The 16,547-nt window shown below is 39.2% G+C and overlaps 1 long non-coding RNA gene across 1 annotated transcript; it reads left to right on the top strand.

Annotated features, from left to right (window-relative positions):
• Positions 1 to 12,721: 12,721 nt before the first annotated feature.
• Positions 12,722 to 13,673, top strand: LOC144425910 (uncharacterized). The gene is made up of 3 exons (XR_013477723.1): positions 12,722 to 12,927; positions 13,428 to 13,521; positions 13,630 to 13,673. It is a non-coding gene; the product is annotated as an uncharacterized LOC144425910 (long non-coding RNA).
• Positions 13,674 to 16,547: the final 2,874 nt, after the last annotated feature.

The following is a 16,547-nucleotide window of genomic DNA, read 5'->3' as shown; positions in this document are numbered from 1 at the left end:
GCCTGCGTGAAGTTATTCGTGGCTATTCGTGTAGACCAGGGTTGTTATAAGGTTGAAGCCTGGATAACGCTCTAGGTCATGGTGATCCAAGGTTGTCGGCTCCGCGGGCCACAAATTTTTTTTTTTTATTGTTTGCGGGCCACAATAGTGCCAAGAATGGGTAAACAGTGCAATACAAAACAAACGCTTTTTTTTATTGTGCAAACACATAGTTATCAGACATAGCCATCCCAGGCTAATAGAATCCGCATTTGATTTTCAGTTTTCTATGATGCCTATATTGTTAGCATATATTCCCGACCAAAAAGATAGAAAGCCAGATAATAATTTAGACTGCCAAGCACATCATTCAATTTCGCCAATTGCCTCAGCTAGCCATAACACTATAGTCAATTCAGTGACATTAGTGTCAAATATATGTATCATTAATATGTAACAATATGTTTTTCTGATTAATTTGATTACAAAACAACTCGAAATGCGATTTATTGATTACTCTCCGAATGTGACGCGGGCCACAGATAATGAAGCGGCGGCGGGGCTGGGTTTGGACCACCCTGCTCTAGGTAGTTTCTTATAGTTTAAAAATGTTGGTGTCACCGGGGACTCAGTTGTTGGTTTCTGCGGGTGGTTGGGTTTGCTCTCTGGTGTTTATTCTTCTGGAGTACGGATTTTTGCTTCATCATCAGGTGGTATTGTTCGTGACCGGTCAACGCTTTTGGACGTGCGGCCATGTTGAATTTGTGGCATGTATGGGGATGCCATATTTTGAAAGAGGTCGATAATTGGGCTCCTAGGATAATTGGTACATATCGCCTAAGAAATTTTCTGTTCCTCATGATAATTCGACCAGATCCGTCAACTTCAACCATGTATTGGTCAAACTGTTTCACCTCTATGATAATTCCAGTCTTATCCCATTTATTCGGATGTGTGCCAGTTCGATTTTGGATTCGGACATGATTTCCAAGGCAGGGAGTTGTCGCATGTGTTCAGTCCAGGGTTCCGCAGACTTCATGTGACGATTCCTCAAGGCTTCCTCTCTGGCTGTTCTTGTTTCTCGCCATGTCTGTTGAGGTACGTATTTTCCGGGTGGAATAGGAATAAAGTCCCGAATTGGCCTACCAAATACCTGCATGGCCGGAGACATTTTAGTATCCTGATCTGGGATGTTGCGATGTTGTAGTATCGCTCGCTGGAATGCATCCGTGTTTAATTCTCAATTTGTGAATATCTGTCGACTATGACAGAGTAGTTAAACACTTTATAGTGAAAATAGTCTGCACATATAAATTGGAATGGATATACTGGTTGGATTGTGGGCGTAGGTGGGTTGCTTGGCTGAGATGGTGCCATACGATTGCAGTGCTTGCATCTTGTCCTCGCAGCTGTGATACCATTTGGGATGCCTGGCCAGAAAACGGATGTCTCTGCTCGTGATGTCATGACATAGAAGATACCCTTGATGGGCAGAATGAGTGGATTTTAGGATGCGTTCCCTGAGGTACGGTGGAACCACAATCCGGTTCTTGTAGAGCAGGGTGGGCCTTTTTCGGCTCGGGTGCCAAAATCGGCTAAATTTAACGACATAATTCTTCCGCGTGCTGCTTTGCTACTGTCAAAACAAAAAACTTTTTAAACATGTACAGACAGATCCACTATTCGGTAAAATATCAGTCCGGCAAATAGATTTGATTACTTTTCTTATTCTATATCAGTGAGCCTTCTGCTGCTGCATTACCGCTGATGGAGATTTTACATTGGTTTTATATTTGGTAACTTTCAAAAAAATAGACAAACTACTCGTTTCATCTTTTGGGATACTCCTGTTACGAGACTTAATAAAGTTCATAACTGAGAACAGAGATTCACAAGCATATGTAAATGAAAACATACATGAGTAATGCAGTTGCAAAGTTTTTAAGACACGAAATATTTTTGGCAATGGCATTCCAATCATGCAATAATTCGTTTTCTGCACTTCTCTCTTGTATTCCCTTCCCTAATCGCTTATAGTTCTTTCGAAATCAATTTATAACAGTAAGGTAGCAAATAGTAACTCTAACCAACACGAGCTATACTTCATAAATCAGGCAGAAATGAAGAAAAAGGGCAGCACAGACGAACTATATTACGTAAGAATGTAGCCAAATGAATGCTGCGGTCTTCTCGACAAATTTTCTCGGGACCTCACTCTTTTGTTACGTCATTATATAATTCTTTGTAGTCAATTTTGGCACGCGTGCCAGGGGTTGCCCACCCCTGTTGTAGAGTATTATCCCGTCGTAAGTGTGGAGGTCGTTACGAAATCTATGATTTTCGCGTAGTTCCACGGGGAGTTCATACGGAATTCTGGGATGCCATCTTTGATCATAGTCATGAGTTTTGACATGCCTGGGTTGCTATTAGTGGCTACTTTTACGTCGTCCCATGTAACTGATTGTAGGCTGTTGAGAGCATGGATTGTGGTGGCATTTTCGCAGGATGTGAGAAACTTCTCTGATTCATTAGATATGCAGATGTTAGCAATGAAAGAGCCAGGTAGAAAAGGTATCGAATTATGATCATTAGAATGCTCGATTGCGTTATCTAATGCAGATATGTCATCAATCAATGTCATCTTTGTTGCTTTACCAACTGGATGTCTTGACATGCTGTCAGCCGCTAGGTTTTTTAGGCCTGGAACGTGTATCATTTTGAAATGGTAGCGTAGCATTAGGTGAGGGTTCGAAATGTTCTCCAGTGATCTGTCTCCAAATATTTTCAAGAGTGGTTTGTGATCAACAGCAACTGTAAGGTTCTCGCACCCAAGAACAAAATAGCGCGCTCTCTCAAGGGCGTCAACAACAGCGAGGGCCTCGCCTTCTACTGACGCATAGCGTGATACCGACAAGTGTTATTTTCCATCCTGATTTGCAGCAGAATGGGTTTTGTGTGGGACATGAACAGTGTTTTTGAAGAAGCCGGAATCCTATCCCGGTTTTGCTCCAATCAGTGGTTAGGCATGTGGGTCTATCTTTGTCATAGATTTCGATTCAATTTCTCTGATGATTGTTTTTTTGGATTCCTCAAAGAGCTGGTTGAGTTCTTCCGTCCGGACAAATTTGGTCGACGGCTGGAGCTATTGGCGGAATGATAACATCTTTTCATCTGATGCAAAAGCGTATGATACCTGGTTCACCATGCCAAACCAGGACCGGGCATCGGTTAAGCTCGAGCCACTGAACAGCTTGGAAAAATGCTTTTTCAATGCTGTCCGACCATAATAATGTGTCATCGATACACTTCGTTTTGTCAGAAATATCAGAGGCGATTTCGTCAAAACGTCTGCTGTAGCCATTGCCAGATGCAATATATCCTTGTGGGACTGTTTTGTAACGGTATCTGCCCCAAGGTGTGATGAAACTTGTTAGATGGCGGTCATCTTTGTGTAGGGGTAGGCTATGGTAGCCGCTCCAAGCATCGAAAACTGTCTTCTTTGTGATACGAGGTACCTGGTGAGCTTGGTAGAAAGGTGATAAAGTGTGATGTGTTTCGCGAGTAGCAAACTTGTTCAGGGGCTGTAGATCAACAGTTCGTCGAGGCTTACCATTTTTCTTTGCGCATATAACCATTTCGTGGCACCATGTGATCGATAGGGACAGGTTTGATTACTCCTAGTTGAGTGTTTAGGGAACAAATGAGTATTTGCTATTGTTTTTGTATTTGCGGTTGTTTCCGGCTATTTCTGTTGCTCTCTGATCTGATCTTATGAAGACATACTCCTGGTTCCGAATACATGTATTGCAATTGTATATTTACAAATACAAAGATCAGTTCAAGTCATGACTGTTAAATCTAAGTTTCACTGCAAGCCCGAGTTCGTTAATTACTTGTCTATCGTTATCCCCCTTTTCTCTCCTAACGAATGGTCGCTTTTATGCTGGTTTTGGTATCCTTAGGGCATGACGCATTATCGTCATCGTACCCTACAGCAAGGGTCCGCAACTACATTTTAGCGCGACCAAAAAAAATTTTAACTTCTCGCGACCCAAGCATTTGGTACACATGTAATTATATATCGATTTTAAGACTATTGTCGACACTAGCATTTTTCTTGCACAAAATTATATGAAGCTTATCACATAAAATTGTGAATAATAGCGTTAATTATGACTAATGCAAATTATAAGCTTCGTGTATAATACACAACATATCAAATCGAGGTTTAATTTGGGAGACAGCAACTCGAAGATATTTTTCTACCTCTAGCCTTGATCTGTAATTGTATTTTATGTATGAAAACGCTGATAAGCGGGAAAATGTATTGGTTTTTTAATGAATTTTGGATGCTTTGCTGTAAGATACACGTGGAACCAATCTTTATACAATATTCGCTGTTATTCCTCTTATATTTAGGGGTTGAGTGATGTATTTCTATCCGATGAGGGTGAGAAGATGAGTTATTTGTCGGGCGTTGATCCCCACTGCTATAAGTGCTCCCTACGGAGCCTCAGGGCTCCGCGAGCTATTCTTTCACTTGGAAAACTGACTTGGTTAATTTTGTATCTGTGAAGAAGCATTACCATCACTGATAAAATTTGACGACGGTGGTTTCAAAATGTGGTAGTGATTCAAATATAACATTATCTATAACTAAAGGCGCAGCAGCCATGGTTTTCTATAAGCAGGGTTGCCATCTACCCAGAGCCAAAAATAGGCATGAAATCATACACGAGTCTCCCACTTTTTATCATTAGAAGTCGCTTCGAACATGGTTGTACCCTAAATATATACTACTACGTTGTACGCAGCTCTAAAATTGCAAAAAGTTATGGAAAGAGACGAAGTCACTGCCACACGCAATCTCTAAGACAAGGGTCGGCAACTTTTGTCGCTCCCGAGCCAAAGCCAAGTGTTACGAATCTTGGCGGGCCGCACATATTTTTTCAAGAAAGTTAAAAACTGAACGGGTGGCTGATGAACCACATTATTCATACAGATTAGAAATTCAAATTTCGGACTTTAATAGCGAGCGAACACTGCGACAACTCGTTGACTCAAGTCGTCTTATTATACAAAATAAAAACAAAAGCGATTTTTTTTCATAAAGATTGGAAAACGAATTATTAATGAAGAACAAGAATAACATAACAACGATCCGTAGGTTTAAGTGAGCACCGTGGGCCGGATTATTTTACTCCGTGCGGCGGATATGGCCCGCAGGCGGCCGACCTCTAACCTAAAGTCCTCATACTTTGGTTTCCCACAATGCTTCTTGTGTTTTTATGGTAATATTGTGGGCACCGATTACTGTTTTCCACCTTTCTCGATGTCGCAATAGCAGTAGTTAATAAAAAAAAAAATCTTTCCATGTTCGAAACAGAACTCATGGTTACGCTTACTCTAAATTGCAGTTTGTCCCTAAAAACAGTATTCCTAAAAACTAGCAGCAACTATTGTGTGTGTCACAGTTTGCCTGGAAATACCGCAAACCCCATTGTTGACAGAAAAAGTTCGTCCATCGTTTCCACGCAAGCTTTGTACGCAAAACAAGTATTGGTCATCCACGTTTCTAAGACCAAATAAGCACGCGACTCAAAAATAAGCACTTTACTTAGAAATAAGCACATCGTTACTTTATAAGACGCGGGCTAGAAAATAAGCAAAAATCTTAGAAATAAGCACGGTATGGCAACCCTGTCTATAAGGGAGGGGGTTCAGAATAGAAAATTCCCGAGCAACACTCATCGCTCAATCCATGGCCGATCCGTGAATTTAAAATGTCTTGTCATATCGATTCAATTGTGTTCATCGTTGCTCGCCTTTGAGTTGACTAATATACTACACTACGGCAACCATGGAATACTTTTTTAACCGTCTACTAGCAAGGAATGGATTGAAATCGTATTTTTGAGTTGCTCTTTCAGCACTTAGGATTATCGCAATGTTTCGTTGTTAAGGCAGAGTTTGCAGTTTATGAAGCCAATTATATTTGATACTTTCATATCGAATTCGGTCTATGCATAAATGTATCAGTGATTTCTAGATGCAGTGATGAGACAAATATCGACCGACACAGTAAAATGAGCAAACTTTCATTGGAGGGTTTAAATATGGGGTCGGCAAACCACATTCGGATTCGGCCCGCGACGCTTCACTGAATTATATTAACAATACAGCTTTATTGACGAATATATTCTTTACGTGTCAAAATTTGTTTTGAGAAACTAAATTATACTATAACCTAACAAGTATATAATTCACATTCACTCGTTTATTGAGCCTATAATTGATTATAATTAGAGAAATGGCAACAGAACGTAAAAAAGTTGATGCTGAGCGCAAATGGTTTAATGACGCTGAAAATATTCAAATAATCAGTCTTCGCGCACTGCTTGAAATTTCTGGGTGAAAAAATGTGATTCATTGGTCATTCCTTTGGTTTCTAAAATACGTGCGGCCCGCCAATGACTTGCAACCTTTATTTTGGCGCGCGAACGACAGAAGATTGCGGACCTCTGATTTAGACTTTAGAGCCAGTGAAGTTATACAGTCATTCCAACTCAAATCCTCGACCCACTGCCCTATCTCCCTCCACTTTCCTATCCTCGATCCGCTGCCCTGTCTCCCTCGCCTCGGCCAACTGCCCCACCTCCCTCAACCTTCCTATCCTCGACGCACCGCCCAATCTCCCTTAACCTTCTTATCCTCGACCCACTTTCCTATTTCCCCAACCTTCCTATCCCCTCCGACTTTTTTATCCTCGACTCATTGACCTATCTCCCTCAACTTTTCTACCCTCAATCCCCTGCACTATCTGCCTCAAACTTCCCACCCTCGACCCACTGTCCGACCTCCCTCAACTTACTTATCTTTGACCCACGACGCTATACCACTGAGTACCTAACCTAACGGCGCTAAAATTACGACTCGACCGTCAAAATGAACTTTACCACCTTGCGACCAACTCCCATGTGTTATACTGGTCGAGTATGCCAATGAGATGATTCAATCGTACGTCGACAAAACATGATTGACGGCATTCGTAATGTGGGCTGGAATCTCAATTGGTAATCAATAACCATAATTAGTGGATTAAAAATGTGCTACTAATTAGGCTACTGATGGCATCGGGCTTGGAGTCACTGTTTTCAAAATTTTAACAGGCCTTTCGATATCGAAATATCTGAGTTCCTTTTCCGAAACTCATTTAATGTCGCCTGCATTTCCGTGCAGGGCAAACGACGAGGAAGTAATCGAATATTTGCACGCTTAGTCTTTTTCAACGAATGTTCTGCCATATCCTTGTTGTATATACAAATTCTTTTTACGTGACTGAGGAGGCTGAATAGTCAAAAACAGTCAAAAATATAAGTCGCTTAGTGAGTGTAATTCCTTCAAAACTATTTTTAAGACATGAAATGTTTTGTCGTAGCTAGCGTTGCCAACTGCCCTCCAATCCAGCGTGTAGTCCCAAAATTGAGCTTATCTTATCTGAAACTTATTAAGCTGCAGAGGACGCAGCTTCTTACTAAAAAATGTCAAAGAAAAATACTTTATACGAACAGGAGCAATATTGCTCATTTCGGATCGGCATCATATTGTCACAAGACTCACGACAAGGCCAATTATTAGGGGCATAAGACGGCTTGTTAAAATTTAGAAAACTGTCATTCCCAGCAAGAAACCATCAGTAGCCCAATTAGTAACACATTTTTAAACTGTCAATTATGGTTATTAATTACCATTTGAGATTCCAGCCTACATATTATACGAATGCCGTCAATCCTGTTTTGTCGACGTACGATTGAATCATCTCATTGGCATACACGACCAGTTTAACCCATGGAAGTTGGTCGCAAGATAGTAAAGTTCAGTGTGGCGATCGGGTAGTAAATAATAGTACTGAATAGTATAGCACCGTAGGTCAAAGATAGGTAGGTTGTAGCAGATAGGGCAGTGGGTCGAGGATAGGTAGGTTGAGGGAGATAGGGCAGTAGGTCGAGAGGGGAAAGGTTCAGAGAGATAGAGTGGTGGTTCGGGGATGCGAAAGTTGGGGGATGGGGCAGTGGGTCGTGGATAGGAAGGTTGAGGGAGATAGGGCAGTGGGTTGAGGATAGGAAAGTTGAGGGAGGTCGGGCAGTGGGTCGAGGATAGGTAAGTAGATTGATGCAGGGCAGTGGGTCGAGGACAGTTTTCGAGTGAACGAATAGCTCGCGGAGGTCTAAGTGTCTTTAACGGAGTCCTGGGGTGCGTACGGAGCATTTTGAAAACCTAAATTTTACGTAGTAGGATGTAACAATGCGAACAACTAAGTAACGAATGTTTCCTCGACTTTTGATCTCTTGAATTCTTCCTCTTGGATCTACACTCTACCATTGCAAAATTATTGGTTCTTATTTCAAGAATTAGGACTTAGTTATTTGATTAGGACGTATATTTACCAAAACACAACTAAAAACTAACAAACAACACGCGAAAATTGCCAAAACGAGATAATATCCACAACCACGAAAGACTGTCTGAATGGAAAAAGTATCTGAGCGCTTCTGAAACGTTTATTGTTACTTCATTTTTGCAATTATGCTGATTGGCCAATGTTACGACAGTAAATAAGGAAGTGTATACTCGGGGAAACATTCATAATTATAATCAGTGATTTATAAAGTTGTTATACATAAATACGCTACACAGACGCAATGCTCATTTTTATGGAAAATTTAAATTGTTTCGCGATCCAGAGCGGGGGGTTTCGCGTCCCAAATTTGGGTCGCGACCCCGTAGTTGCGGACCCCTGCCCTACAGTACGTCTAATTGTTACGTATTTTATGACTAAGATATTACTCCTAATTTTAAGATTAGAGTGACTAAGTTTAAACACGTAATCTATTAACCAAAAGCAGATAGTTTACCCAATATCCTATAGTCCTATAAGTGTCCCTGTCTAGGCCGGCTTTTACCTCTTCTTTCCAGTGGAGGGGTACTGGTACTGGTGTGTGATGAACGACAGGCTTTGCTTCAGGGTCTATCATAAGTTTTATTGGCGTCCCGTCCATCATATAGGGAGCGGTTGGTGTTCGCAGGTGTTGAAAGTGCTAGATTTGTATTATTCGATTAGATACTCCTGTAGCTTCTGTCGGTTTTCCCCATTCGGCGAGTATGGTAACGACATTGGGATTGGTGGGGGAAGTTTGCGGCGGGGACATGTGCATATTTATATGTCACCATTTTTAGTCCCTGTCAAAGTTTTGTCCGTCATGTTAATTGATGTCATTTCCCTGTTGACTCCGCCAATCTTTGAAAAATTAAACAAGTTCAATGCATGCTTTCCTGCTCAAGAACAGCTTGTCCGAGCTGTCGTAATGTAAATGATCTGACGGTAACGAACTATTTTCCCGTTATCAGTTGTTCCTGAAAATCTTGCAACTAGGGCGCCAAGGATATGTATCCATTTGTTATTGGTCGCAGTCATTGTTGTTGGGGTTTGAAATTCTTTTTAAACCCCAATTTAACAAAGTCAGATGGCAGTATGTCGATGTTCCCAACTTTGGCACATATTGGTGGTGGTCCAGAGCCATTCCGTTGGATGAATTCTTGTAAACTGAGCGTTATGAATTGGACATAGAGTTCTCCATGTCCTCAGGTTCCTGTGATGGTTTGACCATTTTTGACGATGTTTTGCCTTTACAAACTGATTCAAAATGGTGTAGTTTCAAGCAGTGGTAGCAAGTCTGATTGAAAGCAGGACAGGAACGTTATTTGATTCTCAGTGGAGAACTTTTGCCGTGTCCTGTTTCTCCGCAGTAAGTACATGTGGCTTGCATCTTATCGGATGTGGGCTTGACTTGAATGCGCCCCTTTCGATATGAGCTGTGGCGTCTGTGGACTGGGAATCTGTCGCTTGGCAGACTGTCGCTTGGCCACGAATGCGGGCGCCAAAGTTTCTTACTGGTTCGTCTCTGTCTTGTTTCATGTTGGCGAGCTTGACTCTGGCGATCATGGCATTTTCCTTTGATAGCGTTCAGTATGTCTTGTTCTGATTTTCCTGTAAGATTAGGTGAGGTGCGAGTTAGATCTTTGCGCAGTGGATCGTCACAGCATTCCAATAGTTGGAAAATTATGTCTTGGCCAAATATTTTTGTGCAGCTTTGTAGTCTGTCCATCTTGATTCAAAATATGTCCATTCTTCAGTTGAGCTAGCAGATGTGATTGTTGGACGTTTTACTTTCTCAACTTGGGTTGTGGGTTGTTGAGTTTTTTGTGCGCTGTGTGTGGTAGCGTGTAAATTCAGCAATGCAGCAACAATAGAGGCCTCATCCTCTGTTTCAAATTCACATTCGTTGATTGGGCATCTGATCTTTGGCATCTTGATGTCACAAAGTATCCCACATAGGGTAAATCATAGATAATTATATATCACTATTTGTTTATTAGGCTATCAGTAAATAATAATTTACTATATGAAAAGAAAGTATATGGTGAATAACGAATACCAATAAATATATAAACATAAAGAAATGCACAATGCTACTGATAATCTACTAATAACTTTGTCATTTTTTAGCTCTCATTCTAAAAATAGGTTGGCTCTGGTTTTACTTGCGAAATTCTGTTGACAAGCTGGTATATATAATTGTGATGGATCATGGCTAAGGCAAAGTGCTAAATTTGTTTTCGATTGATATTCATGCTAAAATTTAACACAAAATGATATTTTGTAATGTGGTTTAATATTTTGATAAAATTATATTTAAGCAGGATCAAAAAACGCCGCTCCCGAAGTATGTGCACCAAGATGGCGCACAACCTGAACCATAACCTGGTACAAATACTATGTTCAGGATGTGCGCTATCTTGGTGCATATACTTCTGGAACTCTGAAAAAAAACGGAGGTTGGCAACAGCAAGCGGATGTACTTGATGAATATCCAGCTTGTCAAGTTGAAAATAGTACGACAAATTGACATGTAAAAATAGGAATGATTTAAAACAGAGGAATAAGACTCGGAAGCATGAAAATGTTTTGTGAAACCGTACGTATATGCATAAGCTGCCGGGAGACCATTATGAACGTAGAGGATAAGAGCATGTATATATATACTGGAATGAATTTTCTCGAATCATTGACTATACTCTATCGACCTTAAAGAAGATTTCGAATTTTTAAAACTATTAGTATATTTTGCAATAGAAACGTGAATAAAAAGAGAAGTGAGAATCTGTGAATGGCTTGCGTGTAAATCTTGCCAATCCTTCTGACCATTACTTTTTACCGACGGCGTCTATATTAAGAAACGTATAGCAGTCACATCGCATGAACTAAACTGACAACACAATCTTGTCCCAAGCCAAGCTAATTCGTGGCGAGTTCGCTTTACGTAATATCAATACTTTTCGAAATTCTCAAAATACCCAAATCAAAACCTAATTAACAATAAATTTGGTCATAGTAATTATATTTAACGTATTTTTTAGCATTTTTTTATCAATGGCTAAATTGTCAAATAGTGATATTATCTTACAGGTTACGAGTTAGTCATTATTTTCATTCATATACGGGTGTGATAAAATATATTTAGATAATTATACAACAACGTAATCAGCGTTATTTTTTAAAAAACAATATTCTGAATAATAGCAAACATCGAGGACTGTTGATGAAATTAGTATATATATATAGATATGTAACTAACATTGATAAATAATAGTTGGTTAGCTCAAATAATGACTTCAGTCAATTTCTGGACATGTTGAAGGAGAAAATTTTGCAGATATTGCGACATCATGCAAGACGTTAATGAAGGCTGCAACCTGTCACAAAGTTGGATTTGGACTTGGAAAAAATCCACGAAGCCGGATATTTATATTCCGGTATTTGTACTAGTTCATGATGCAACAACAAATACTTCGACTTGGTAATTTAATTTACAATATCTTCCAGTACTTAAAAAGTTTGATATAAGTTTTCATACCTTTGTCGAGTGGACATAATAAAGCCGCAAAATAATTTTCATAGTCAGAAAGAAAAACTATAGCTGCATTGTCTAAAAGGTTGTCTGATTAGAACAAATAGAATTAAATGAGTTTAACTGCAGACCAACAAAAGAATAATAATTTATCTATATATCGAATATTCTATATGTACATGTATTAGTAATTTTACCCATATTTGACACCGCTTCATTCGCAAGTCCGTTCATTTCCTCTCCGTGCTCGAGGTGAATAAATTCTGCAAACGTTCAATTTGTGTCAAAAAATTAACAAATGTCTTAAATTAGAAGGAAAATAATAAAAGAGTTTACTAGTACTTTTCATTGTTATGCTAATCAATAACTTTCCACGACGTTTTGAAAGCATTCAATTGGCATACATTTTGTGTACACAATCAGTAATCAGTAATCAGTAATTTATTTTTTCACCATTCTAAAGCACACAATGTGAATACACAATACAAGAAATAGGAAATATGGTACTTTCGGGCGAAGGGAGGCGCGAGACACCAAGACTGGTGATCGAGCAGCGACACCCATGACAAGTCTAACAGTAATAGATAAATAACATTAATATATAAATCGAACAAACAATAACTATTAGAACAGGTTTACGTTAAAGTAAGTCGAGGCGACCTGCATACCCAAAAGACACCCGATCCAAGGAGAAACGGATAACGACTCCGAGCACCGTCTTGTTAGTAACCATGGCAACGTCAGCGAAATCTTATACTGCGGAATACAGACACTGCCTGAGTTGAGCTTGAATTCATATTTATCCCGCGAGGGGAAGCCGATAACTTGGCATATTTATATTATTATAAAATAGTTTTGTTTGTCGCAGTTAGGGATACGAGAGTGTGTAAACAAGTGGAAGTATAGTGGTAAGGTGCTTTGGTGCCGGAGACGTCGTGTGAAGAGGGAAGAGCCTAAGGACCCAACCTGACGGTTAAAGGTAAAAAATAATAAAATTTAATTGGCGATTGAAAATAATCGACAAAATAAATAAATGTGGAAGTAAATAGTATTGCTAGTTAGACAAAATATGTACATAAAGAAACTAGTATATTAGAAAATTTTAGTCCATCATTGAAAACATGAATGCAGTAAACACTTTACGGTATCGATACCCAAGCAAACAGTATATGGAAAAGACATAAATTTAGTAAGTTGCAATATCATTAAAATTATGAAATTGGTGAGTATACTGGCACTTGACAAAGACATAAAGGATAGCTAAGTATTTGTACACAATCTGAGACCAAAATTATGGATCATGGGTGAAGTGACCCACCGGTATAGACTACCGGTATGGTTTGGATCCAAGATAACCCGTCTGAGCCTGATGTTGGCAAGATAAATAGTTTGGTTATTGTATGAGTGGCACATGGCTGTGCACTGACACGGTGGGGGAAATAACAAGTTCAATATTTACAGAGTCTCTATCTATTTCAGTTACTGTGGATTTTGGGGAAGTCAAGTGTTGAGCTGACAATGACAAGGGGTGGAGGGTGTCAGCACATCAAACAGATGTGGTGACCCGAGACAGGTAAGATGAAAGCATGACCTTCTTATATTTTATTTTAAAAGAGACATATGTGCTTTCACGTAAACTTTGTGGAATACTATTCCATATTATGACACCTTTGTATTTCAGGGAATTTTGAGATTTGCTCAGTGAAAAGCGAGGTACGAAAAAATTTGGTTGAAGAGCGAGTGTTGTGTTCATGCACAGAGGTAAGCGAAACAAAATAATTGTCAAAAGCTGTGGGCAAGTGGTTGTTTTGAAATTGGTGCATAACTTTGGAGATCTCTAGAGTGTGAATGTCAGATAGTTTTAACACCCTTGTTTTATGGTATAGGGTGTTTAGGTTTGTACGAATAGATGCTCTAGAGAGGGTTCTAACAGCTTTATTCTGTAAGATCTCCAATTTATGAATGTTAGTTTGCGCTGCTGAGCCCCAAGCGGTTATGGCATATTGTATGTGGGATTGAAAGAGAGCAAAGTAGACAGTTCGCAGGGTGGCATCCTGGACATAATGTGTGAGTTTTCCCAATATCCCAACCGATCTCGACAATTTCTTATGTAATTCGATAGTATGGGTGTTCCATTTTAAATTATTATCTATATGGAGCCCGAGATATTTATAGGATTGGACGACTTCCAAGGCAACCCCCCTGATTTTGATTAGAATGTTGGCATGTGTTGTTAGCGATTTTCGGCTGAAAACCATGACTTTAGATTTTTCGACATTTACAGTAAGTTTGTTGCATAACATCCACTCATATATTTTATTTATTTCTGAGTTTACAGTGTGTTGGAGTGTGGTCAAGTCTTTTCCACTAGCAAGCAGGCAGGCATCATCGGCGAAGAGCTTGGTTAGAAGATTAGAGCAGTTCGACAAGTCATTTACAGAGAGTAAAAAAGCCAAAGGCCCGATAATTGAACCCTGGACAATTCCGCACTGAATGGGCAACATTGGGGACTTATGAGAACCTAATTCAACAAATTGAAAACGACCACTCAGGTAATTAGCTAGTAGTTTGCTTACATTACCTCTGAAACCATAATGTTGCAACTTTTGAATAAGAATTTTGTGGTCCACCGTGTCAAAGGCTTTCTTTAGATCAAGGAAAGCACAGCAGACAAACTCACATTTATCTATTTTGTCATAAATATATGATGTTAAGTCTAGGATGGCATGGCTAGTAGAGTGGTCGGGTTGGAATCCGAATTGGCATTTATTGATCAAGTTGAATTTGGTACAAAAAATTAGCATTCTCTTGTATATTAACTTTTCCAGAATAAGACCAATTGAAGATAGAATGGAAATTGGCCGATAATTAGAGGGATTATTTTTGTTGCCGCTTTTGAAGATTGGTATAACCCTGGCAATCTTTAATGAGGAGGGGAAAATACCATAATTGAATGATAAATTAAAAAAGTGACTCAGTTCTGGAGAAATAATATCTGCAACTATTTTCAAGAAAAACGGGGAAATACCATCATGTCCAACTGCTTTGCCCTTTTTCAGGTTCAATATTATTTGGTGAACCTCGGAAGGTGTCGTTTGCTCCAGAAAAAAAGAGTGCTGTGAGGGAGCACTCAAGAAAGCTTTGAAAGATTTTATGCTATGTGGAATATTGTCAGCAAGTTTCTTTCCTACAGATGAAAAGAATTTATTGAATTCGGCGGATATTCTGGCGGGGTCGGAAACTGTGGCACCATTTTCAAGCTCCAATTCAGAGACGATGGATTCATTTTTGGACCTAACTCTAATAATGTCATTGATAGTTTTCCAAGTGTGCTTCACATCCCCTCTGTTGTTTTCAAGGATATTATGGTAATACATTTGTTTTGATTTTCTCTGCAAGTGCGTCAAAATGTTCTTGTATTTTTTGAAGTGGAGACGCTGGGATGAGTTTCCCTTTAAGAATTTTTTTCTAAACATATTGTTTTTATGTTTGATGGACTTACGAATTCTTTTAGTAATCCACGGTTTAGAGTAAAGTTTATTTTCTCTACGCGAAAATGGTCTTAATGGAGCATGTTTATTAATCAACCATTTGAAGTGACTAAGAAAAAGATCGAATGAGCTATTGAAGTTTTCCTCATGTATGCTAATACTAGTATAATTGTTACAGATCGACTCAACCTCCAATCTGAACAGGTCAACACAAAATTTAGTCATGTCACGTTTCATGCGAGTGTTTGTCTTTATATTGCCAGTAGTTGCTGATATTGTGCACATTACGGGAAAGTGGTCAGTGAGATCACTGAGCAAAATAAATGATGAATTGCAGAAATTTACGGTATTGGTGTAAATATGGTCTATAAGGGTGTGAGAGGTCGAGGTAACTCTGGTTGGTTTGGTAATGAGCGGGCATATAAAATTAGTCATGAGCATGTCTAAATACTTGGTAGTGAGATTGTTATGAGAATCAAGAAGATTTATATTGAAATCACCTAATATTATAAATTGCTTTTTAGCCATTGTCAGCTTCTCGAATAGACAGGACATTGCTGTGGTGAACGCTGGAATATTATTTTTGGGATGCCTATATATTAATACAACATACCATCGTCTGATTTCCTAATATGTTAAGTTCCATCTCCTTCATAGTCAACATGAAATTCAAATTCAACATATCTGGTAAATAAAACGGTGTTACAAAAATTGTCCTTCTATGCAACCTGTTATCTAATTTTATAATTGTGTTTTCGAGAATTTATTGGAAAGCATTATTAACTAGAGCTGCGTGCAGCTTTAACAGGCTTCCCGCGTAAAAAAAAACTGAAGACGCGTTTTGCTCACTGGAGCGTGAAAGCGTGGTCAGTCATGCATAAAATTTGCAATTTATGATGGATGACTTATTATCTGCATGTGATGTAAATTTCAAGTCTCTAAGTAGGGCCGTTCTCGAGAAGAAGATGAAAATGCAAAATCCTATATTGCTCACTGGAGCGTATCGCCGAGGTCACTCATGCGTATCCTTGACATATCATATCCGGAACATGTCCACTAATCATTGTTATGAATTTCAACCCAATAGCATGTATCAATTTTGAGAAAT

This window comes from Styela clava, chromosome 8, assembly GCF_964204865.1.
Source record: "Styela clava chromosome 8, kaStyClav1.hap1.2, whole genome shotgun sequence".
Taxonomy (NCBI): domain Eukaryota; kingdom Metazoa; phylum Chordata; class Ascidiacea; order Stolidobranchia; family Styelidae; genus Styela; species Styela clava.
The sequence above is the reverse complement of the archived record's forward strand: the minus strand, read 5'-3'. Positions and strand labels throughout refer to the sequence as shown.